Here is a 25,589-nt window from a genome sequence, read left to right as displayed (position 1 = left end):
CTCCGTTGCAAAAGGCGCTTCCCGTGCTCTTGAAACTTTTCCTCGTTAAGTAATCCCCCGGTTACAGGAGAGATATGTATTTTATCGAGCATAAATTGCTACAAAACGATAGTTTCTTTTATGGGAGGCTTCTTAATCAAAAAATCGCGTTTTTTCTTTCTTTCTTTTCTTTTTTTTTTCTTTGGCCGTTTAACACAGAGAACGTATCAACCTGGATGCTTGTTACCCTGAATTCCGGGACGCGCCGTTAACGTAGGCACACCTTCCATCGGACGTTTTAATTGCCATTGTAATTCCCTCAACGTTATGGTAATGGCACCGCGTTTAAGTACCGCGTTATCGTCCGTTAGCATAAATCTTATTATTCTAATGCCGTTATTACGATCCTAATCTACAGGTATCCAAGCGTGGTATCTTTCCTTTCCTCGTCGCTCCACTCTTCGAGCCGATTCGATTCGCTCGCGGGCCCCCTCCATTTTACACGCCTCCTCTCCCCGCGTTCTTGCCTCTGTCTCCATCATCTTTTAACCTTGAACTCTCCCTCGTTACCGTATCACGCTTCAGAGCGCACGGTTTCAAGAAGTTTTAGAGATCCTCCGGGAATCCCATTATGAATCCCGAACCTAACCGAGGCCACTCGTTGAAACATACGACGATGATGAAACGGAGAGATCGTCCAATCAGCCCGTTCCGGTTGTTCAATTCCTCCGACTGTCGAGAATCGTTGCTCGATGCTGATCGCATCGTTTAAGAATGTTTCCCGTATACCGACGGTGTTTGAGCGGAAGAAATAGCGTTCGACTCGCCGTTCAATTAGCAGACATACCGGGCGTCACATTATCGTAGTTGGTACTTCTCCGACGACTTTCACCTAGAGAGAAAACAATCGTGTTTGATCTATGCTCTCTGGATATTTGTATTGTCAATTTGTTTCATGCTTCTGATCATCTTCCTTTTAACGCTTGTCGAGGTTTAGGTGGCGCAACAGTTATCTCACTCAAATAATCCTGTTTCACTGTAAAAAATATGAAGCAATAAATTCTAGGAAAAGAGCTTGCCATTTTCTTCGAAAAATTCAGCAATAGCAGTGCGGCGTGTCGATGTCGCGCGATATAATACAAGAAGGACACGCGGGGGCGTCGGCAGGCACGAAGGCGGGACGGGGAAAAATTTAATTAGCAAAAGCCCGAAAATTAATTGCGCCTGGCGTCTTATTGTGCTCTGGCCCTGTGCCTCGAAGCGTTGCCGAGGACCCGTCGCGTCTATATACACAGGGAATGTAATATTCACAACAGCCTATATTCCAGCTAGCAGTCAGTCTGGCCACCCCTTCCGTTCACCCCCGGCCAGCTTTCCTGACTTGCCTCCATCGACTTCGCCATGGTATAGTAGTTACGTACCCGGCTTTACAGTTCTCCATGCCAAAGGTAGCGTGCTATGCTCCAGCACGTTGATGATGGTAATGCTGTCGTGTGTTCATGAGGTTGTATCTGCCGCGAGGATTCCCTGATTCTCATATATTACGGAATACACGATGATACTTATCGTTGCGAAAGCTTTGTCATACGATCATAGAACGACGTGGATGTATCGTGAGAATCGTTCATGAGTTCATCATCGACGTGGTCAACGATGTTGCTGGTTACCAGAGTAGTAGTGCAGGAGTTTGTGTAGATTCTAGACTGTTCCTATGACTCTAATGACGTGGATGTATAGCAGAAATCATCCATGGTCCTATCATCGACATAGTGGACGGCGTGGCCGGACATCAGAGTGGTGCAAGTTTTCGTGTCCATTCTAGACTTCTCCCCCCGTAGCTGTAATGACGCGAGCGGGGACTCGAGGGGCGCCACAACGGCGTTATTAATTGCTCCACAATGCCAGCGGCGTGTAGGCATACGAGGGGTGTTCTCCCCCTGGCGCTCGTCGATCGACCAGCCACGTCGGAAATTTCATTAAGTGGATTCTTATAGACGCGGTTTTCAGATTAACAGTATGATATGTGCTCTATCCCGGCCCGGGCAGATATTAGATCGGGGACTTGCTGTGCCTGGATGCTCTCCTTCTTCTCTCTTTCCGCGTCTCGATATCTCTGTCTCCCATGAGCTCCCTGGTCGGTTCGTAGGATGGCTGGCTGGTTGCCCGCGCACAAAGCCTACTGCACACCCCGATATACCCTTTACCCTTCTGTAGAGCTTGTAATATCTACAGACCTTGCTACGGTGGATCCTGTATGAGGCGTCTTAGGAGTTGAGAGACTGTTCGAGGGTCTTCTAGGCTGGACTCACGCGAGAGCGGATTATCAAGCTTCGTTTCTTATAATGCAATATAGGAGACAGGGATAGCAGGTGCAATATATACATATTAGACTATGTCGAAAGTTCCAGGCTATTCTGCACAATTCGTACAGTTTAACAAGATCTTAATTCTGATGCTAAGTCGTTTCAAGGAAACGTGGTTGAGGTTCATTGAGGTAGTGTTGATAACGCCGCGTAAAGGTCCTAAGGATCATGCAAGATCGTGCATTAGCAATCAAGATCACTTGACGTTCGAGAGAAGATGTTAGATAATCGAGATTTTATGCGAATTTGTCATAGGTCTGTTTGTTAATGTATACTCTTCGCATACTAGGTTTTAAACCAGGGGATGTTTGTTAATGTATACTCTTCGCATATTAGGTTTTAAAACAAGGGATGCATAGTTGCTCAGGTGTTTGTAACAATTTTATGCTTTTCGATGACTCGCTCAACTGTATTAATTTTAATTGGTAGTAGTAAGTATCAGGAATAATTACACCGTGCCAAATATTGGAAATGGAATATCAGAGCCTGAAAATGATTTTTAAAATCATGATCGCTGGTTATGCTCTGGTTGGGAAAAAATCATGTTTCTCTGCAGGGCCGCGTCGAGTGATTCGATTAGCGTTAACCATCCGAGCACGTAGAATATTCAGTAAATTTGGCAAATATGCCGAGTACCAAATAGTTGGTGAATATTCGGTGCATCCCTAACAGCAATTAAAGGCAGGGAGATTAACCATGAATGCAGCAACTCGGTCGGTCAAAATTGATTCATTATTGTCGGTTTCTCCGGCGGAGAGAGAGCACCACGCTCTCTAGCTAAGATAATGTACACTAACCTCTGCCCTTCCGGAGTCGTGTGGTCTTAAGTTTCCTTCATTATTTCAGTTATTGCAGTTATTATTATTCCATTATTCCTATTATTTTGCGTATAATAATAATAATAATTATTATTATTATTATTATTATTTCACGTTAACTCGATGACTAGTAATCAGCGATATTTATTTATTCGTATATCACCGTATAGAATTTCGAGTAGGAAATTAATTACTATTGCCGAACAGGGTTCTAATTGACTATTAATTAGGAACGCCTAGTCATAGCGTCAGTCAAAGCTGCTTGGTGATCTCAGGCTGTGTATTGTATTGTATCCCTGTTGCTTGCAATTAAGCGGATAATCGAATACGGTAATGAGAGATTATCCTAGGGAATTCTTTGATAATAGATCGTTTATTAAACTTGTACGAAATTCTAATTACGTCCGATGCGTTAAACGATTTATTTCTATTCAATTTGAGTAAAAATAATGAAACACGACGATTGATAGGTAATTATAATGTGTAATTAATTCGAATTCATCTTTGAACCACCGAAATTTTTAAATTGAAATACAAGCGAAATCAAGTCTCGTCCTTCTTTAAACTCACGCCCAACCATCAATCGCTGAAAAATCGTTGGCATTAAAATTATTTACGCGTTTATTCTAAAATTCAAGCGAAACCAAAAAAAGTCGGTCCTGTTTGAAACATAAGTGGCTAACGAAAATATTTGAACACTTATAATACATTCATAAAAGATATCTGCGAGTGTTGCAATACTTTCGTGATCCACTGTAGACACATCCATTTAAAAGCATTTATTATAGAACGCAGCAAGCAAATAATAGACGGCAGACAACGTGTATCATCGTTTAGATTTTTCTTCGTTAACGTACCGTTACTGGTCGACGTTCTTCGCGTTTCTCCGAGGGCTGGGTCGGATAACGAACCATGCGGGGTACGGGAGGGTTGCAAGACCTTAAGCCAGAAGAGGGATGAAGGGGGTACGCGGAAGGGATCGTGGCGGATGGGGGAAGTTGAAGGTAACCGACACCCTTTCGCAAAAAGTAATTGGTTAATGCCTCGGAAATGAGTTTAGTTCCTTTTTGCTTGGCGAGCGTGCTGCTCCTTTTTCGGCACCTTCACCATCCACTCGCTCTTTTTCTCTCTTCTGCGGCCTTTTTCTCTCTACACATGCACACGTAAACATGTAACATAGACAGGCGTGCGCGCAAGTACACGCTCACACGAACGAGAGAAACATTCTTTCTTTCTTCAGCCTGTGAAAATCTCTCTTTTTACGCTGGCCTCTCTTTTCTCGGGTCTCCTCGGTCGGTCTTCCCGCCGTCCTTTCACCTTCCAAACGTTTCTCCATCCTCCGCTCTCTTCTATTCGCCAATTCTCCCGGTATGTATTTATTTTCTTCCCTCGTCGTTTCTCCTCTCGTCGTTCCTCTTTCACCCTGGCCTCTGTTCTCGCATGCACGCATGTGTTTTTATGCTCGCTCCGGGGCTCTAGTCACGCTTTGTGCCACATTGTGTGTGCCTTTGGAGCCCCATTATCCGCGTGTAAAAGTGTCATTACGGCCCGCGGCGAGGCTCGAAGACGAGCAGAGCTTCGCCTCCTTTCTCTCCCTGGGCGTCGCGACACCCCGGGTGGAAGAGAGAGATAAAACCCGCTTAAAGGATTTGTCTCCGTGTCCGGGCCGATTCGTTAACCCACCAGGGACCAGGGATTTTCTTCCCCTCTTCGTCGCCAATGCGGACACACCGCGACTTTGTTTTAAAATTGGATAAGCGTATCGACTTATCGCGCTGGAATCTCCACTCATTTGCCAGATCATTGGGTGGTATCTTAGTGTTAGACATTCGCGGACTATTATAGGGGATAGTTTTTATGGATGGAGGATTTCGGGCTCTTAATGAAATCTTCGTTATTTGATTGGCTTTCGAAACAGATTTGAGGAAATGAAAGAGTTTTGTAGGTATGCTTGTAGTAGCATCTTAATGATATTTTAAACGTTTCTAAGGGGAAGGTCTTTAGATTCGTGAGATATGTTTTTTAAATTCAGTTCATCGTCCATTGATCTTGCGTTACCAAAAATGTCTTGCAGTCTGTTTCCGCATGCCCTTCATGATTTAAAAAATATTGCTTACCACGATATTAAACTATTTCTTCTTAACAATTCCTCACAATCGTGTCTTTTTTCCCAATCTACCAGACAACTTTAAAACGAATACGTCAAAATACTACATTGTAGTCGTAAAGTGAAATAAGAATATCGATTGATCAAAAAATATACCTGTCAAATATTCCTCCTACGCTCTTCGTATGTTATATACCACGGTAAATTCTAGCCCTTCTACTAAACTAAACCTAATCACCGGACATCAAAATAACCAAGCATACCTAGGTAGGTAACAGTCTCAATTACACCACGATTAATCCCAGCGATCTCTCCGCGAGCTGTGAGATGGAAAAGAGGAAAAGATGAGAATAACTTTCTCACGTGCGAGACAAAAGCTGGGGAACCAGTTAACCCAGCCATTGAGAACCTAGAGAGGACACGGATTCGTTAACTCCGCCGGTGTTTCACCACAGAGTCGTTCCCGCTTTCCTGCGGCCGCGACGGCGACGCACGGCGGCGATACGATCGTCATTAGCAAAGGAAGAAGCAGCCCCGTCGTCGTCACCCTTTGTGGATTCTCTTGCGCCTCGTGTGTTCCTCCGTACTAATGGTCTTAACGAACCCGACACTACGCGCCCGCTCCGTCGAGGGTTAATACATCAACCGCGGAGAACCCTAGCTGATATTCCGCTGCCGCGGTATACAGCATACAGTACACGAAGACTTCGATTATCGCCAATTTACCAGCTGACTCGTGTTTATTCGGTGACCACCGGCGTGGCCCCCGGTAACGCCAGTATCAGGAAATACTGGATACGCTGTACGATCGATTCTCCACCCCCTTGGAATCGTTTGACGAAATTAGACGGTTAACCGATCTCGGCGAATGCGAAACGCCAGCTTTTATTCGTTGATTAATTTGTTTACCGCTTTGGTAATCTTTCGCGGTTTAGTCAGCCTCGCAATTGGCCAACTTGGATGAACGGATTAGGCTGGTTCTTTTGTTGTTGGGTTCGTTGATTTATGAATTGTATTTTTGAATGGTAAAGCTCGATTCTGAAGGAGATGACGCTGAAGGAATAGAATTTCTTATGGGACGTTAGCTAGAAAAATACCAGAGTTTGTTTTATCTTCATTTTTTCTTTTACATATATTTTTCTCATATCTGAAAAATATCTTAAATACTGTGTATTGTATGTAAAAAAAAGATGCAGAGAAATACTTTTCTTTGGATAATTATATTTCTTTAGTGAAAATAATAATTTTTGTTGATTTATTAATAAATTAAGATGGTCAGAATGGCCTTCCTAGATAAGAATCTATAATATAATAATTTCTGTACTATTAATACTAAAAGTTCGTCTAGGAAAATTGGCTGAGCTTATGCTACTTAAATATTCGTTTAACATAATATTATTAATTTTATTATTTTTATTATGCACCTCTAATACCGATAGAAATAAACCTCTCAATCCTCTTAGTTCTTCATAAGTAATTCTTAACGACGACGTCTTATTCGATCTTCTTCAACGCTTGTATAGTTCCTTTTGAAAAAGCGAAAAGGGTTGGTAGTAGTCGATGAAACGACGGAAATTAATGGATATACATGGCGAGCATAGCGAGTCGTGGTCGGTGTTAATTGGACCGCAACGGAACGGGTTAAGCCGCCGGAGGAATGATCCCGTGATTCTGATAATCGATACAAGTGCCTGTTCGATTTCGTTCGCCGCCAGCTTGTTTAGAGGTTATGGATATAGCGTAAGGTTAATCGGATCGCGTTGGGAAGCGTTGCACCGTTTCCCATATACTTTCGTTTCACGTTGAATTAAAGTCGCTAATTTTCTCAGAGTGCAATAACTCGGTTGCACTGTGGGATCAAATTTGGGATCATACGAAACGTTTAATTCGTGGCTAGACTTCCTTTTTTCCTTTTCTCGATTCGTTTACACTAATTTTTTCCCGATTATAGCAATTCATTTCGCCGTTATTCATAGCGCTGTACGGTACGAGTCATTAGGAAATTAGATGTAAATCGCGAAACTGGTTTCCATTACTCTCCGTTATCAATTCGTGCGAACGATTCTTATTTCTTTGGTACCGAGACACGCGAATCAGATGATATTTTTCATGTATTTCAATTCGCTGAAATCTTCCACACTTCATTCTATTTATTAAAGATCTTCTTCTAATCGCTTTTCATTAAACGCAATACGTCTACTTTTAACAGTCTGAAGAAGTTTATAGGGTGAACTTTCGCACGTTCGCGGGGAGACGCGATCTCGAAGAAGCGCGCCAACGGGAGTCGTAAATTCCCGTTACGATTGACCAATCGACGCCACGAATCGTACGATCCCTTATTTCTTGTGGGATAATAAGGGCGATTAATTGAAATAACGCTGCGGTTGACAGGTTACTATATATTTAATCGATCCAACAACTTCGGTGATACAATAGTGAATGCTTGTACGAACAACGACGAGTGAGTACGACCTGAGACTCTTTTAGTATCGTTGCGTTGACTGACTGTATTCAACCGAACACTTGATGATGACTTACTCGAGCGTTGAACTGGAATAGGTGACGACTTGACCGAGTGTGACGTGGTGTTGACTGCGTGACCACTTGCTCGAGAAGTCCTGAACTGGAACGCCCGAGAATTGTACTGGAATCGGAATTGGAGTCGGAATGAGAACTGGAATGAGACTTGAACGAGACTTGGAGAGAGTAAGAATCGCAATGAGAATTGGAATGGAACTGCTGAACTGCCCTTAAGGTGTCTCGGAGGAAAGCTTGGTGTGGGTGTGTCCTTTGACCGAAGAACGCGGATTCGTTATTCACACTTTTCGTCCAGGAAGTAAGGGTAACGATCCGCGATGCCGATTGGTGATGACCCACTCTAATGAACAGGATATGCAGAAGTCTCCCACCAACGTACAGCAGCGGTGGACTTTGCTCCTGACGAAAAACAGCCTTTTATGATGGACATCTGTTAGCTTTTCCCATCCGGTGACTGTCCGCTTTCTCCGTGATTCTTAAGAGCGCTTAATAAACTCAAGGACCTTTCCAAGACCCAGCCGTAAACTGCAAATACTTCTCGAATTAGAGAATTCTCCAGACATGCAATTAGACTGGCAAACATGAGTGGAAACAATGCAGCTAAAGGCTAATGTCTTTATGGTGGGTCCTTGGGTCTATTGAGAATCGGGAATACTGTAGGTTGGCCGTTGGCTGCCAGGTAGCGAGGGATGGCGTGCAAATGTCCTACGCGACGTAACATAGGACAATATGAATTTGTCAAATTTCCAATAAAACGTCATTTTTAAGTTTCTCAATCTGCTTTCAAATATGGAGGTGTAACGTTGTATCAGACTGTCGAGATACTGGAAGGATATTTTAGTAACACAAATTAAAACATCGAAACAATTAATTTCTGCCGATTTTAAAGAACGAGAACGACAGAACTGTCAGGTCAACCTGACATAAAACAAACCCGAAAAATCACAGATCTGTTACTTAGTTGAACAATACTCTCCCTGGCATCTGTCAATCAATTACAACCAATCAGCGAGGCACAAGTCCCAGCGCAACGGTATCCCCGAATTAGCCACAGATCCCGGTGGACCGCGTAACGTTTCCGTTTTTTCTGTCCGTGTCTCGAGGGTGCGCTCGCGTGTTCGTAATTTCGTTTACACCGGAAAGCGTCGGTAAATCAGCGACTTAATGAATTCAGTCGGGTACCCGGGCGACGCGGGGCCATTTAGAAAGAGCGACGTGCCCGCCAGAAAGGGGTTATTCGCGGTTATCTTTACGAGTCGAAGAGATACGCCTCCCCTTGTTTCTCTCTCTCCCTCTCTCTCTCTCTCTCTCTCTTGGTCTGTCCCAGAGGCCGTGTCGGGATCGCAGGGCGGAAGGGGTGGCTGGGTTGCTCGTGCTGCCAGGAAGTCGACGCTAAATCTTGTCCGATGTCGAGCCGCCACCGGCCCGGAACCGTGCCCGTTCGTTATTCTTGTTAACGTTATGATCATTGCACGCTGAAACGTGTAATTTCGGATTAACCGCGATGTCCAGGATCGGAACGCTGACGTCCCTTTTGTCCCTTTTCGACAGTGACGTCTTCGTGACATGCTAATTCAAGCCTGATTTATGCTTTCTCACTGAAATTTCATCTGTTCTTGTCTATTTTTAGTAGAATATTTAGCATACAATAGTAATATATTTATACTATATGTATACTCTTCTCAATTCAATAAAGTTTTATTAAACGTAGAAATTCATTTAGCGTTTGATACTATTTGATAATATTCAATTAGAGATTTCAAATTAACGTATCTACAAAATTCATATCCTAGTTTGCCAATCTAAAATCGAGATATTAAAAACATATACGATATTTCATTCGTACTAGCAAAGAGAAACCGCACGTCTTTTTTTTTTGTTAATCGCAGACATTCTACCATGGCTCTACCTGATTAGTTGAGAATCAAAGAGCTAAAAGCATATTAATACCATCCGTACAACACACGCTTCATCTCAACGGAACATAAATACTTATTATTTAATGAATTACCATTCATTTCCGTAAATATCCAATTACGTAGGTATTCGTAATTTTGGTTGATCGAAACGAGTTCCAGAAACTGGACGAGCATCATCGTAAGCCGTGAGGAAACATTCTATGCCACTATCGCGCTGTTGCTCGATAGCGTCGGCCGTTCGAGCGGACGAACGTGTCCGCGTAAAATATTCAACCAGTCGTTCTACGAACGCGTGTGAACGATCCGGTTGTGAAACAGAGGGAGAAGAAGAGAAACGGTATAACGAGCACGCGTCCTCGCCTATTTTCGCGTAAACGACAGGGCACGCTGAGTGTCAATTATATTTGTAAAAAATCACGAGACGCCTAATTGGGAGAGGCGCTCTAATTGGGCGACGTGTTTAAACCACGTAGACAGTGGGACGCGGAACCGCTTGGGTAGATAAGCCTCCTAGGAACAGGTTATATCATCGCTTCTCTCTTTCTCTCTCGGGAATGATTTCTTGATTCCGAGGCGGTTACGCTCGAGATAAACTAATAATGTTGCTAACGTAAACCTGTTTAACGTATCTATTACGCGCGGGATATGCAAATCCTACATGCGTGGCCGGATGATCGGTGTGTGTTCGCGTTCGACGGCGAACAACCGTGTAAAATATTGATTTAATCAATCCGAGTCGTTTAAAACCGTCGACTCGCTTTTATTTGCCGTACGTTCCGCGCCATTTATTATCCTTGGCTCGACTATCCGAATTGTTTCTGCGAGAGGAGTTCATTTTGATCTTGGTTACACAATTTACTTATCCAGCTTTCTTTCGAATTCTGTATTTTCCAACTGTGGATTATTTATTAGTAGTTTCCTTTATTTAAAAGTCTACGTGTTAGAGATTATAGGATTTTAGGGGTTGATATTTTATCTGGTCAAAGTCGGTGCTTGTAGTAGAGCATGAATTATAAGAGAGAAAAGTACAGTAGAATATTTTAAGCACAAGATATGAGGGGAAAAATATTTTTCCATATTTGACACACGATATTATACAGGTTATATAGTGTAACCTGTGAAATATTATTAAATGCAGAATCAGCGTAACCTTTTCTTTTTTTTTCTTTTTTTGCACGTGGAGAAATCCTCATGGACACTCCGCTGCTGCTAAAAATTGGCAGCAGCAGAGTAGTGTCGGACTCTTACCGACTAAAACTCCACGATGACCATCCTACGCGTATGACAGGAGTGCTCCAGGAACCTCTTATGAATTATCTTTCTGTTACACCCCCTCCCGCGCCCTCTTGTTCGAGCCAGTCCTAAAAATTCCCTGACTGTTGAATTTGACGCTACGGGGGGAGGGGGCATTTCCCCTAGCGCCATCCTCCCTTCAGAATCAGCGTAACTTACAGATACGGCAACATGTAATTTAAATATTAATATTCTTAAATCCTCAATCTGCTGCATCAATCAAATCATCAAATAACGTTGAAATCATCTACTAATAGCCCAGACCTATAGATACACAGCTGCCCTTAAAAGCAAGCAGACTGTATTTAATTTTTAAAGCTCTTGCAATCTCGCGTGAAAAATATCACTACGGCATAGTTTCGACCCAGCGAAAGGGTGACCCGGCCCAGTCGCCGAGAAGGGGCAGAGAATGGGTTGTGTAAAAGGCCGTGGCACAAAGCCGGGAATCCCTTGAAAAGGTGTTGTTAAAGCGTTCCTTCGCCATGTAAGACAACGTGAGCGTGGCAGTGCGCGCGTCTTCGCCTTTAATTAAACCCATAAATCAATGTCAATTAGTCTATTCGCCGGCCGTCCAGTAATTAATTATAATCAACGATTAATAATAGAATAATTAGTGGCGAAGACAACGAAAGTTTCCATCGGACGATGATTTCCTTATTTTCTACCAACGAAACCATTTTCGTATTAGCTTAAATCCTCTCTAAGTGATCGCGTCTTGTTCCGAGAAACGCAATAGCGCAGCCGACTTTTATTTCAGACATTCGGTCTGTCAACAGCGTAGCTATAACCAGTTACGTACTTTCTCGCGGGTCAAAGAAGGAACGATCCTCCTTCAGGATTGTTTCGTTAACGACGCTCATAACGAAAATATCGGTCAACTTGCTCTCGAGCTACGGTCGATCATCGATCTCGGGATTTCGTTAACGCGGTTACGTTCGCTTAAACTTCGTGGCGGGATAACGAGATCCTTTGATTCCAGGGCTCTGTTACTCGATACGAGAGCAAAGTGCTGGGGGCTTCTTTTTTTACGAGCCTCGTCGTTTTCCTTTCAATTTGCGCGACACCGCGGTGGATTTGGTCTACGTTCACGGGAACATCTCTGAAAGGGTTTAAGCTCGTAGATTAGGGAAATTGTTAGTGGGCAAAATGTAAAGAACAGAATGGCTTTACACGTAGATTATGTCACAGTAAATTACATACCTAGGTTAAGTATGAATTTTAGGTACGTTTTGAATAAAAGCAAGATATAGCGAGTAGAATTTAGATAGTAAGTTGATACCGGAGTATATTTAACATCGAATTACAGTTTTTATGGAGCCTCATGATGTGTACTCTAATGAATTCTTCGCATAAAATAAACATTCCCTTTTATTTCCATTCTTCTACAAACTCGATCAGAACGAAACTACGAGTAAAGTCCCAAATCGATCTTCGCGCGGTCCTTTCGACTGTTCCAACTCGTAACGGTCCGAGTTTCGGACAGTACCGATGAGATTCGAATAAATTTAATGGCAGGGCTTCGTGTCAGGCTGAAGAGGGCCTACGGGCCTCGCTAGGCGAGCAGGTGGCCGGTATGGTGGGGTTGCGTGGACCAGACCGACCGGTTTACATGGTTGGAGATCCGAGAACGCCTCTCAGCCTGGTCCTGGGAGTGAAACAGACAACGAGAGGCGCATCCACCAGCTCGACCGTACCAGTCGAGACTCCATTCAAACTGTGGAGGGGAACGATCGCGACGGCACACGTGTTGGTATATATGTACATACACACGATGAGGAGAAACGAGCACTGATTTCTGGAGCTTCGAAATTTAGCTTGACATTATTGTCAATTGATCGTTGATCATATTGAACCTAAAAGACAGTCTGAGGGATATGATGTTGATCGTTTGAGATTGTTTAGTGGACTATTGTTTAGTGGCTGCTCACGTTGTTATTTGCTTTCGTTTCTTATTTTACGATCAAGATATTCATTTTGAGGGATTTTCAAACTGCAGATACAAGAGTTTCATTGTGTATAGGATGTTTCGAAGACTTTTGGTCAAACTTGAAGGAATCACATGGAACATGCTTATTAAAATAGAAAGAATATTTCAAAAAGCATAGGTCTAGAAACATTAGTTTGGAAATTATAGGACGCTTTTCATCGGCGAAGCGATAGCGTTCGTGTCGTTGTGTCTGGTCATCACGTTCCAAACGACACGCAACACACGTGAAAGGAATAGAAGATGTATAGGGAAATGATACGAGAGAAGGCCATTGAACACGTTCTACAGATTCTTGCCCGGAATTTTCCACCCTCTGGGGTGTGCTTCTGTTTGTTTCCCTTCTGTCTTCCATCTGTTTATTCCCCGTTTCTTCTTTTGCTCTTTTTATCCCTGCCACCCCAGTTTGTCTCACAAGTACAACAGCGGCGTGTCTCTTCGGCAATTATTAGCAGTTTTCGCCGAGCGTTCCTTTCACTCGTTTCCTTTTCACTTGGCTACACCGAATTTCACTCTCAATGTTGCGTACTGAGTCTCGCGCCACGGATGCTTCGGGTATTTCTTCGACGACGAATGGCGTGCGAGTTAGTCGAGCACCGGAGAATTTGCGAGGAAATTGGCACCCACTTATGGGTCAAGAAATAACGTAAAATTTCTTATAGAGCCTTTAGGAATAAAATAATATTTGACTGATCAGAAGTATTAAGTATCTACTACTACTAGGGTTTCTACTAATCTTCGAGTTTCCATCAGGTCGATATAGAGGAATCATATAATTTTTGTCATTATATTTTAATGTTTTCTTCCACTATCTACTGGTTACTTTTATTAACGTCTAATTGTACTTCATTAATCGATTAAATTTTACCATGTAGCATTTATTATCCGTGACGAGTCATACATTTCTTACGAAATAATTTGTTTCTTCTAAGGACTAGTTATCTACTCTAAGTTTCAAAGAAATTTGCCGTTTAAAAAATCGAATTCTTTATGGAACAATCGATAGTGTTTAAAGGAGAAGAATCTTAACCCTTTTAGTGCCGACCGAAAGAATTGTACCTAAGCGAAAAATACCGAAGCAATGTGATACAATTTGGTAAGTTTTGAGAGAAAAATCATAAAAAAGAAGTAAGAATGATATTTAGAAAATTGAAAAGGGGACGTATCACGAAATAGAATCAATTATTGCCAATTGTATTTCAATGTTCGTTAAAAGTCATACTAATAATGCTTACTCAAAATCATTAGGAAAAATGGAGAAATCAGTTTTCTTTTATAAAGAGTATCTGGAAAGAAGAAGAATCATCCTTTGGTCGTAGTTTGATGTAGAACGCGTAGTATAAAGCGTAAGTACTGCATTCTCAATTATTTGTAATAAAATTTCTACAATAATATCAAAACACAAAACTAAATGATAATCGCTTTAAAACACGTGATTCATGTAGCTAACATAACATCAGTGAAATAACATTCCAATATTATTATAAACGTTTAAAGTTATCCGGCCATTGAAAATGTGTAATATTTACTTATTATTACTAACACAAATAATCTACTTAGCATTGATGGTTACCAATGTATATACCGTGTAATCTTTTATTGCCCAGATTACAAATTGCAATTACAGGTGCAACAAAAATTTTATTCTCGGCCTGTCGATGCAAGATTATTTTCTGAAACATAAGGAGATATTCTATTCTAAACAGTGTTATCTAAAACCTGTGTCTCGGTATCAGGCATCGCGGGGGAAAAATTTCGAAACGTTAACACCCATAAACAATTCTTTCAATTCGTGGAACATCTCGCACAGAGCTTCTGCAGAGAAATTCAACCATTTATAACGTTGTATAAATTTATCCTAAGATAAAGTTGGAAAGAACGATATATCGTTGCTCGGCACTAAAAGACATAAAGAAACAACTGGACGCGATTATAGTCGCGAATCGCGTATCGCATCGATCGACGCAAGTGTTTCTTCAATTTGCAAAACGCTCCTCTTGGGACGGACAAAGTAGAATGCCAAGCAGACAGATCATGTTAAGGAGGCTGAATGGAATAAACAAACAACACGTTCCAAAAGCAGAAGAGTGAAACAGCGACTGGTAGAGTGTAGGAATAGAGCGAGAGAGAGAGAGCGAGAGAGCGAGCGAGTGTGGGTGGGCGAGGAAAGAGGAGAGGAGAGGAGAGTGAAAGACGTCGATACAGAAGGACGCTCGAGCAGCGAGGATCGGGCTTAAGAATGGTAGAACGAGCGGATAGAGGCGGGCCAAGAGGGGTTGCAACGAAATGGACGAGTCTTGTTGGAGGTTGAAAGGGGCGAGCGAGAGGGTAAATCTTAAATAAAGTGATATGGAGTACTTTCGTATAAAAGCTCCATTTCCAGTGCTCCAGTCGAGGAATACCTTCAACACGATTTCAACGTTGGAACTTTGTAAGGATTTTCGTTCCTTCCTTGCATTGACCTCATGAGGTGTATGCGTCCACGTCCCCTCTTTCGAGCGGGGCTAATGTTTGTGGCGCTGCCACTTAAGAAATTAAATGACCGATCGTGTCAATACCACGATGGATACTCTTCTATTAAGCTCTTTATCGATCGAATGATTCCCTTTTTCTCTAAACTTAGGGGTTGAAAACAGTTATGATATCGGCTTGGGTCTTGAAACAGTTTACCGAGTACCAAGAAAATGTTATAGATATAGCGACTCTGCACCATATCGCTTTCAGTTTCAATTCTTTAGAACCGATATTTCATCGGTTCTATATCGATTCTCTAACTGTTATTTTTCGGTTCTGTATCGGTTTACGGTTCGCTTCTATAATTTATAATACGTATAGCTTTATACCGGTCTGATTTCGGTTCCTAGTTCTTACCGATTTTTCTTATCGATTTTACCAAAAGGTAAATATCTATTAAATATTACAAGTATGATATTAAACATTCTAAGATTTCCTTTAAAAATATAAATTGTAACGTAATGATAACTGTTATTAATAATTATAATTATTTATAATTACTATCAGTATGGTATTGAACCAAAACTGATGTTTTAAGCCTACGTATTACGGATTATGGCATTGCAACTATACATTGAAACGTACATAGTACCGAAAACCGAAATAATATCGCCAAATCGTAGCACGGCTACAGGAAAGAATATAATGCTTCGATTTTCGATTGTCGAAATAGAGGTCGTACCGATTGATGCCGCGACACTTGACATATGAGACCGACAACGTTCTGCAGATTCTAACATAGTAGTATGTATGTCGGTTTCGGTATAACGGTTTCGAATCAGCATCTAAAAATATTTGGAAAATTATAATAAAATAAGAAAAGCGGAAAAATGACCGGTGAATATAGTTCAATTCCACTAACATAAAATCCCAGCACTGAAATTTATTTTATCTCCATATCGTTCGGAAATGACTGAAGAAATGATTAACGACATATTATTAGATTGTCCGAAAAGTGCTTTCTTTCGCAAACGTGTTTTTTACAACAGTGCACCTTTATACAAACGTGAAACCAAGTCTGTGAAATGTCGCGGTATTTATCTCAACAGAACAAAATGGATCGTACGTAATTCGACAAAATAATATGAAACAAAAGACGTTGTGCGTCTATTATTTCCTCATGAAACGAAAGAAACTTTTCGGACAATAATAATTATAACATTAAACTACAATAAAATCATAAGCAATTTATAGCAATACATTTTTTTAATGTAAATCTTAGCGTACTTAATACCATACTTGTAATAATTCAATATATATTAACATTTTCGCAAAATCAGTAAAAGAATTAATAAGAAGCGAAATTAAACCGACACTTGTTAGTGACAGAAAAGAGACTATTTTCCATCCTTTATTCTCCATTTTCTAACTTCAAAAGAAACAAGAGAACAATTCTAATCCGCAATTGCAAAAGTAAGATGGTAAATAGAAAATACGTAACACAGTGTTAAATCATAGATTATAAATCATTTACAGTAAAAATTACCTACTACTGCTACATGTATTAGATTGTCCCAAAAGTTTCACTACAAGGAAATAATAGATGCACAACATTGTTTGTCTTATATTATATTATTGAATTATTCATTTTGTTCTTGATCATGCATAATTCAATGAAATAATATAAAACAAAGAACGTTGTGCATCTATTATTTCCTTATAGAATGAAAGAAGCTTTTGGGACAGTCTAATGTAATAAACAAATATGTCAAGTACCCATATTTCACTCGTGTTTGATGGAAAAAGGATTTTCTACAACTATATCTCCGGGATGCGCAGATAAAATCCGAGCGTTTGACCACCAATGACCAGTCAATATAAAACTATACTATACCTAAATGTTCTTTGCCTTCCTCATTTAGACAACTGATAATCCAGCGTATATACGTAATCACATCGTACAATGGAGGAAATTGTAACTCGTTGTCCTTGAACACCAATTCGAGCATAGCTATACTTATCGTTACACTCGTTAAACCCCTACGATACACAAACTTCTGTCTCGTTGCACCAGAACCGTGCTTTCTTCCCTCGTTCTCCTTTCTGCTCTCCTATCTCTGTTACTCTGCCTTCTCACTTGTTCCCCTGCTCTCTCGTCTCATGATTTTCCTTCTTTTAATCGGTCGTTCTCTTCCATCGTGTCACTTGGCCCGGTAATTGATATCGGTACGCAGTATGCAAACTCATTGCAGCGGCTTAATTGGGAAGAGCGGAGGAGAGCCTGTGAAACGGCGGCTAGGTCGCCTCTTATTGAATCGCGTAGGCTAGAGAGAACGGTGGAGAAAAAAGGAAATGGAAAGAGAAAGAGGATTACCGCGTTATACTAAATACGAAGGGCCTGGCATTATTCGGGACCCCTGTTGCTAATTGGAGTAACTTCGTTTCTCGAACGCGATTGTTTACCGTTCCCCGGCGCACGAAGAGGGATCGACGCGTGTCAAGCCTTTGAAACGTCCTTTCTTTGCCCCGACAAGAATAGTAATTATCGTGAAACGTAACGGCTTGGTGGCTGGTTGCTTCGCTCGAGTCTCGACGTCTCGATGACGACGACGACAACGATGCCACAACGGAGTCGCGTGTTTCAAGGTGTCCCGGCCGGTTTTACATTCGACGACCGACCAGGGGAATGCCCTTTTCCGGGCCGACAGAGTGAACGAGAGAGAAAAGGAGGAAGAGAAGGAGGGGCAGGAGACTTTATGCAAGGGATCTTTATGAATAAAACAAGATCGGTAATTGTGGTAATTGGAGGGAACAGTTAATTGTTCTTTTCGTACGCGAACAACGCGTCCACTTTTGCTTCTTACGGGAAACCGGAAGTGGCTTCGATACACGAACCGCTTTGCGAAACTCGATGTCGACGGATGAGTATCTGCGTCTGCAGGAAAAAAGATGATTTACCATATCAGAGGTAATTGCCTGGTCGACTGGATTTAAATAGCAATTCTCTGTGTTTCCGTCGAATCATTCGATTAATTAAAACAAACGTATAACGTTACGGAAAGACTACAGTCAAAGGAGTAATACATTATTTTAAAATTCAATAATCAATATCATCTTACCAATCGATTCAATATTTGATTGTTTACTGAATTTCATAAATCTATCCTCTGCTTTCGAGAAAGCTATTTGTGAATCTAAAAAGTTGTTGGAAATTAAGAAATTAAGCAAAATAGTTTGGTCAAGTTTTTCTCGTGTGTTTTTCACACATAAGAATACTTATCAACGATAATACGCGAAGATGAGAGAATTATCCTCGATCGTAGCTAGTGCATACTTCGCCATTCATCTTGCTCGCCATTCATTTCGCTCTACCCCTAACAGCAAAGCAGAAAATTAATTCCGTCCACTTGCCGAGCCCGCGCACATTCCTTAAAAACCCCTTGGTTCACACGAGCGAACCACTCCAATCGTGAGCGCACGATCCACCAAACAGTTTTACCTTGTGCACACTCATTGCGAAAAGAGCTACCCTCCCTCCCTCCCTCCCTCCCTCCCAGCCTCTTCGTATAGCCAGTAACAGCAAGAGCAATTCGTAGACGAGAAGTCTGCAAGTAGGCAGCCGGAGTTGCGCGAAACGACACGATTCCGTGGAATCGGTTTTCGGAACGCAGTCTGTTATACATATACACATATATAGTTACTATGTACACGTATATGCACACATCTGTATATACGGTATAAAGCGGGCCTTCGTTTTAATTAGCAGTAAACAGCCTCCATTAAGCCCGAAGCAGTAAATCACCTACACTTATACGAAACCCCAGAGAGAGAGAGAGAGAGAAAGAGCGCCTCTTTCCCTCGTATGGAACAACGAGGCATCTTTGGGCAGCGTGCACAAGCCCGAGCCGAAGGGAAACGAAGAGAAAGAGAAGGAGCGAGCAACATATCGTTGAACGGGCGAGAGGTTTGGCCGATCGAGAGGCCGAGGGGGTGGACGTTGGAGGGGTGTACATTACATTTCAATTTGGATCTGTCCGTCCTTCTTGCGAAGAGGAGCACTCTCCCGGACCGTCAGGCCAATGCGCACCACCGAAATGGGGGGAGGAAGGTTGCGAATTTTCCTGGTCCTTTCTCCGGAGCGGCGAGTTTCGTTGGAGTGGAGAGGAGCGCGAGAAACGACGCGTTCTCCCTGTACAGCGAGATAGACGTTTCTTCTCTTTCTATTTTCCCCTTTTTTTCTTTTCCGGCTATTCTTTCGCTTTTCCACTTGCCGGTCAGCCCGTTCTCTCTCCACGGCAGACGACAATAGAAACACGTGGAAGTTGCCGTCGCGCTTCACGGTGCCCGGAAGAAGTCAGCAGGAACGGAGCTTATGTTTTAACTTCGATTATTGATTCCCTGGTCTGCTGGTCGTTTTTCCCCGCGACTCATCGATCCATTCTCCGTCCCCGTTCGTTCCACTGTCCCAGCCGCCCGCATAGAACTTCATCGTCCTCTTAATCTTTTCCCATTCTTGTTTCGCGGCTACCCGGCAGAAACAGATCGCTCGAGTCCCCGTGGATTTCAACTTCCTTACCTTTGCTCTCGTTACGATGGAACGGCGAGGAAGAAGTTGCTATGCCATTGATTCACCGATCGTCGACTCCCTTCTCTGTCTCTAGGTCAGAACCAGTGGCAATGGCAATGATGTTTCTTCAGGAAACAACTCTTCATACCAAGGTTTCATCGTCTGCGTGTATTTGCTGCGGATAAGTCGAACGGATTCTCGAAATTGGCGTGGTCTTTCCGCATAAACTGGCTCACGAGGATCGATAAGCATACAGAGAAAGAGTAAGAGAGAGGTATAAGTTAGAGTGAGAAAGAAAGGCAAGGGTAGGCGGGCAAGGATGAGGGGGAAAAGCTGGTCTACTGCAAGTGAACCAACGATATACGATCCTGCAACTTCATCTCGACCTCTTCCACGAGTCAGAGGTCGTAGGTCGAGGGCTTCGTCAAGTCAGGAACCCGTCGATCCAGTTTGTGCCTGGAATCACGGTCCCGTTTTCACCTCAAAACCCTTGAACTCGACCCGGGAACCGAGTGGCGCTCACGCTCGCGCGCACACACCTCGCGTCATTCCACGCACGTAAAACGCCTGAGAAAAGCGAGAATCCTTGTTTGCTCGAAATCCACCGGCGAGTTTTATCGTCTTACTACACCGAATTCTCCGAACGGTAAATTCGCGGCAATTCGATTCGATCTGATCTCGTGGGACTATTCTTTTTTTTCTCTTTCGAATCCTTTACTTTCGTGTTTACCCATTGTTTGGGGAATCTTCTGCGGCTTAGAGATCTTGACGCGAATTCCCGAAATCATTCTTCGTCTTGTAATTGTCCAGTTTATTCCTTAACATTAGTATTACAAAGCCGATCGAAATAACAAATTCTCAAATAGAAAGTTTCATTTTCTGATTATACAATCTGGTATTTAACGACTGAATCATCGAAATAATCGAATTGACAAATTCATGAGTTTCAAGATTATCTAATTTATTGTTTAACACTGGAATACTCGGAATGATCGAAATAACAAACTTAGCTTAGTTTTGATTAATAACGAAGTTGATAAAATTTTGTAGGTTTATAGCGCTGTATTTTTGGTAATTTAAATTTGTAAATAAAGCCCAAACACGAGCTTTTTATTCCCTTGCACTAAATATCTTTTAATGTATATTCCATTTCGTTTTTTCTTTAACACAAGTTTTATACCATAATCGTCGGAAATTCCTAAAACAGTTCACCAAATAAAATTTCCCAACATTGTATTCTCGATCTATTTAAACCAGAGAAACACTCAGCCACCACAATGCAGAAAATCGCGTGAAGGATTCGTTCGTTCACGTGTACGATACAATTTCTCGCGATTTTACGGTGTTGAGGATAACAGTGTTGCCAGGTACAATAACCGGCGCTTTTAGCGAACATCAATGTAGCAAATTCTTATTACCGAGAGAATCGTGGCGTTCGAAGAAAGAAGGTGGGAGCGGGAAGGTCTTACAGACCTCGTTTCATGCGGCCGCCTAGCTGCAATGGAACCCTTTGTGAGCCCTGGGGCCCAACAAACGGGCCTTTGTCCTCCCTTAAAAAAGGCGGACGGGGGGCAGACCGTAGAATGGAAAACGTTCGGTCGAACAAATCGAATCTATCGTTCACGTTGTTTAGTTTCGCGATCTGAAAGGTAGCCCTGTTCTCAATGCGGATTTTGTTGGTTCAGTTGTTCACGATTGTGTTTTCAAGCATGATTACGTCTTGTGTGTGTGTTTTTTCTTCCTTTTATTTCTCTATGTGTCTCTCTCGATCGTTTTTGCTTCACGTTGAACGTAATGTTCTGAAGATTGTAAATTTATTGGAGGGAAAAGTAAATTTCTAACTTATCATCGATGAATATGAATTTCTATAGAGTGTTGTTGAATAACACATGGCCGATTGAAATAATATTGATATAAAAGTCTAGATTTTGAGAATTGAAATTTAGTCGCGTATCTCAACTTTTACAAGTAATAATCCTTTTAGTATCCATAATTGTGGAAAGCTTAAGCATACTTCTGGATTTGAAAATATCTTGTTTAATTACCTAAAAAGTATAATGCTTGCCAATAAATGGTACCGATCGACAATACCGATCGATAATCGAGATTCAGGATGTTTAAAGTGGTCTCGTTATCGATATCAGATAATTGGTTGAATAACGATACAGAGAAGCACCTTGAAAGAAACAAAGGGCACCGGGAGTCTCGTTATTAAAAAACGAAGGGTAGGGAAGGAAAAGGAAGGCCTTTCGTTTAATTCATTCCGCGTTTTATTAAACGACGAAAACACGGCCGCTTTGTGCCGAGTAATAATTCACATGGGTTCATTGTTCCCGCTCGTTAAGATTTTCCTTTGAGGCGTCCGAATCTTTTACATTGGCTCGTCTTTCCCCTATCGCCTTAATGGTGTCTTCGTTAAAATTACAGCGACGCGGGGAAACTCGATGGTCGCAAGGACAAGATTATCGAATCTATCCACAATATCTGCAAATCCTCTTTTACAAAAATAAAAGAAAACAAAATATTGTAAATTTCTATCTTCTTCGTATTGTTTCTTTCAGTAAGATTGTTCCTATTAAATCGATCTAAATGATCTCCTCCAAAGTACAATTAATCTTTTATTATCGACAGTAAAATCGATGCTAGAACTGAAGTCTATCGAAGTGCGCACATCATACGAGCACGTCGGAAAATGTAAACATAAGATTTACGGTCGTTACGTGGGCAGCTGTTTTTTAAAATCTATCGTACAAGAAGTATCAACCATGTAATAAGGTCCGTGTCACTGTTACACGTCGTATCGTCATTTTAACTCATAGTGAAATGGTTAAACATCTTCAATCTAGAAACAAAACTACATAAAACATAAAAATCGTCCTAATCGAGGAGTACAAAAGTCGGAAAATCAGCTGGTCCGTTGAAAGAATGATCGCGGCGCTAGTGTTTCCAGCTCGTCGAGCCTCCGCACTGGTAATTCCCCTTGGTCGAGCGTCGCGACGTGACTGCACGCCACGGGCCAACAGGATGGGCGAGACAAGCAGAAACATAGAGGGGGTTGTCCTTTCCCCGAGAGACCGCAAAATCCTCGTGTCGCAAAATACAGGCCACTCGAGCGTGCCGGTCGTGGAAGCATGCCGTCGACATAGGAAGAGATACAGAGAGTGAGAGATGGCGCGGGAGGGGGGAGCGAGTCCTGACCGAGAATCGTAAGCAGAGCATCGCGTCGTCTCGTAGCAAGTGCACGTGCTGCTGCCGGCAAAGAGCAAGTTTCTTTCGTTAAAGGGGCGCCGTGGCTTAGCGTGGGCGAAAGAGCCGAGGAGAGAGAGGGTGGTGGTGTATCCACGGCCGATAATCCCTCCGGTGTTTTTCTTTTCCGTTCCCCGACCACGACCCACTTATCCCGACATCGTAGAAGACCTCCAACCCTCTCTACGGCCCGTTTTATCGGGTGTCGCCGCGGGTTATCGTCGTGGTTGCTGCCACGGAGGGTGAAAAAGGGGTTGAGCTGCCGTACTGAAGCAGCAGCGCTGGTAGTGTGAGGTTGCTACCACCTGTTGGCAGGACAACGTCTTAGCCCCTACCCCCGATGCCAGCTCTCCTCCTCCTCCTTCTTCTTCTTCACCTTCTCATCCTCTTTCCCAAACACTCTCGTTTCCTTCTTTTTTCATCCCTTTCTTTTCACTCTCGTTCTCTCTCTTCCTTCACGTTTCCTACGCTTCCTTTTTCTGACTTCTACCCGCCATCCTTTTTCTCGTCCTCCCTTTAGCCTCGTCCCTAAGCCATCCTCGCGCCGACGCCAATCACGATTATCGTAGCCACGCTCTTGTGTATGTATGTATGTATGTATGTAAATATTACCTAGAGGAGAGATGTACCCTCGTTGCGTGAATTAATACCCGGTTGGGAATATGCGTTTTGCGGAAGTGATAGCGTTAAAATGGGATTTTTTGGGTGGGATGGAATAGTTGCGGGATTTTTCGAAATCGTAGAATTATTAATTTTCGATTAAATAGAAACGCTGAGGAAGTATCGTTAGAATGTCATTTGTAATGTATAATAGTATTATGAAGTAGTGTTGTAAAGCGTGTCTTCATAAGGTTATGTTCTATTCTCTTTAGGTCCTGAAACTACCTTTCTTATCCCCCATATGCAAGTACGAACGAATTTTTCGACTGCTGCATGTGACTTAGATGGCTGGGCAATAAGGGATCTAGGAATTCGCGAGTGTCGTATCGGCTGAGCCTCGACGGTAAGTTTTCGTTCATTCATATTTGAAAATAAGAATACCGTAAAATTCCATAAATACATAAAAACCATTCACGTCCTGCTTTCCTCCATATATTATATAAACACAAAAATAACAATTTTATCTTCTGCGTATACGACGTTGTAACTGATTAACTAAATAATACGCGTATTTATTTTCCGTGAAACTGGTCTCAAATTTTAATGCTTCGTGTCTCCTTTACAAAGTGTCCTGAAAAAAGCTAGCTCTATCACATCTACGAGTATATAAATTTTAAAAAGTTTCAGTTATTTATAATTCCTTCATAAACCTATATAAAATTTTTCAAAAATCCCTGACTCTATCTGTGATCATTTCTCCGTGATCATACCACAAATACATCTGTAAATTAAAAAAAAAAAATTCCGATCCTGTCCATCGTTGTGGACTATATTCAGATCACGTTTACGTCCCATTCGAAGCCATTCCCGCATTTATTCTCAGCATAATTGAATTATACGTCTAATTACGACGCCAGTATTTAGCATAGAACCTGTGGCCAAGGGGCCTTGGTACTCCATCAAGATCTATCAACCTGTTTGCGTCGGTGTACGCTGTTCTGTGTTCCGCAACGGAGAAATACGACCATGGGGTTGGTCGAAGGAAAGGGATGGAGTAGTGAGATGCGATGGCCGGCTATGAGGTCCGGTAATGACACCACTCGCTTCTCCGCCGTTAGTATTTGACATCACGACACGGTAATGCTCCCGTGCATCCTGGCCCGCAAATGGATCTTGACGAGGCTAGAACGACCGTGTCACCTGATAAATGTTAGATATGACTATTTACGCGCAGTCGGCCTCCCGGCCGCGGAAAACATCGGCGCCGTGTTAAATGAGAGCAAACGATCCCCTGGCGGAATTTCACTGACGTCTGCCTTTTTGGAAATGAGCGTTGTTTCCGAAGTTTTGTCTTTTGGTCTTTGCGTCCATCGCCTGAACCAAACCGAAATATGATAAAATACGATGGCACGTTGTAAAGCTTCTCTGCTCACTGATGCAAGTAGACAGATTTATTATAAATTACTCCGTAAAGTTTGATTTATCGCGTAGCTTTGTTATCTTCGAGCGTAAAGTTCATTTTAGTGGACTGTGCGATTTCAATGATTATCTCGAGGTTTCTCATTTTAAAAAAGAGCTTAATATTTGAATCTGCTGAGATTAGTGGATAAAGCAATCGATCAAACTACAAACAATTTATGTGGTTCGTTTTAAAATGATTAAAGCTTAATCCACGATTACTACATCTGGTTGTTACCAGCTCGAAATATATTTTTCGTATC

General features: G+C 42.1%; 1 protein-coding gene across 5 annotated transcripts in view; it reads left to right on the top strand.

The window, feature by feature from the left end:
- Window positions 1-25,589, top strand: part of LOC122573583 (LIM/homeobox protein Lhx9) — a 410,158-nt gene that overhangs the window by 256,971 nt on the left and 127,598 nt on the right. For 3 of the 5 annotated variants that reach the window (XM_043740150.1, XM_043740148.1, XM_043740151.1), the window contains exon 2: window positions 24,141-24,271. The exons of the other annotated variants lie outside the window; for them this stretch is intronic. The gene's annotated coding sequence lies outside the window, so the exon portion shown is untranslated. The remainder of the gene's footprint in view (window positions 1-24,140; window positions 24,272-25,589) is intronic. 5 annotated transcript variants of the gene reach the window in all.

This window comes from Bombus pyrosoma, linkage group LG12, assembly GCF_014825855.1.
Source record: "Bombus pyrosoma isolate SC7728 linkage group LG12, ASM1482585v1, whole genome shotgun sequence".
Classification (NCBI taxonomy): Eukaryota; Metazoa; Arthropoda; class Insecta; order Hymenoptera; family Apidae; genus Bombus; species Bombus pyrosoma.
This window is presented reverse-complemented; position numbering and strand designations above follow the sequence as displayed.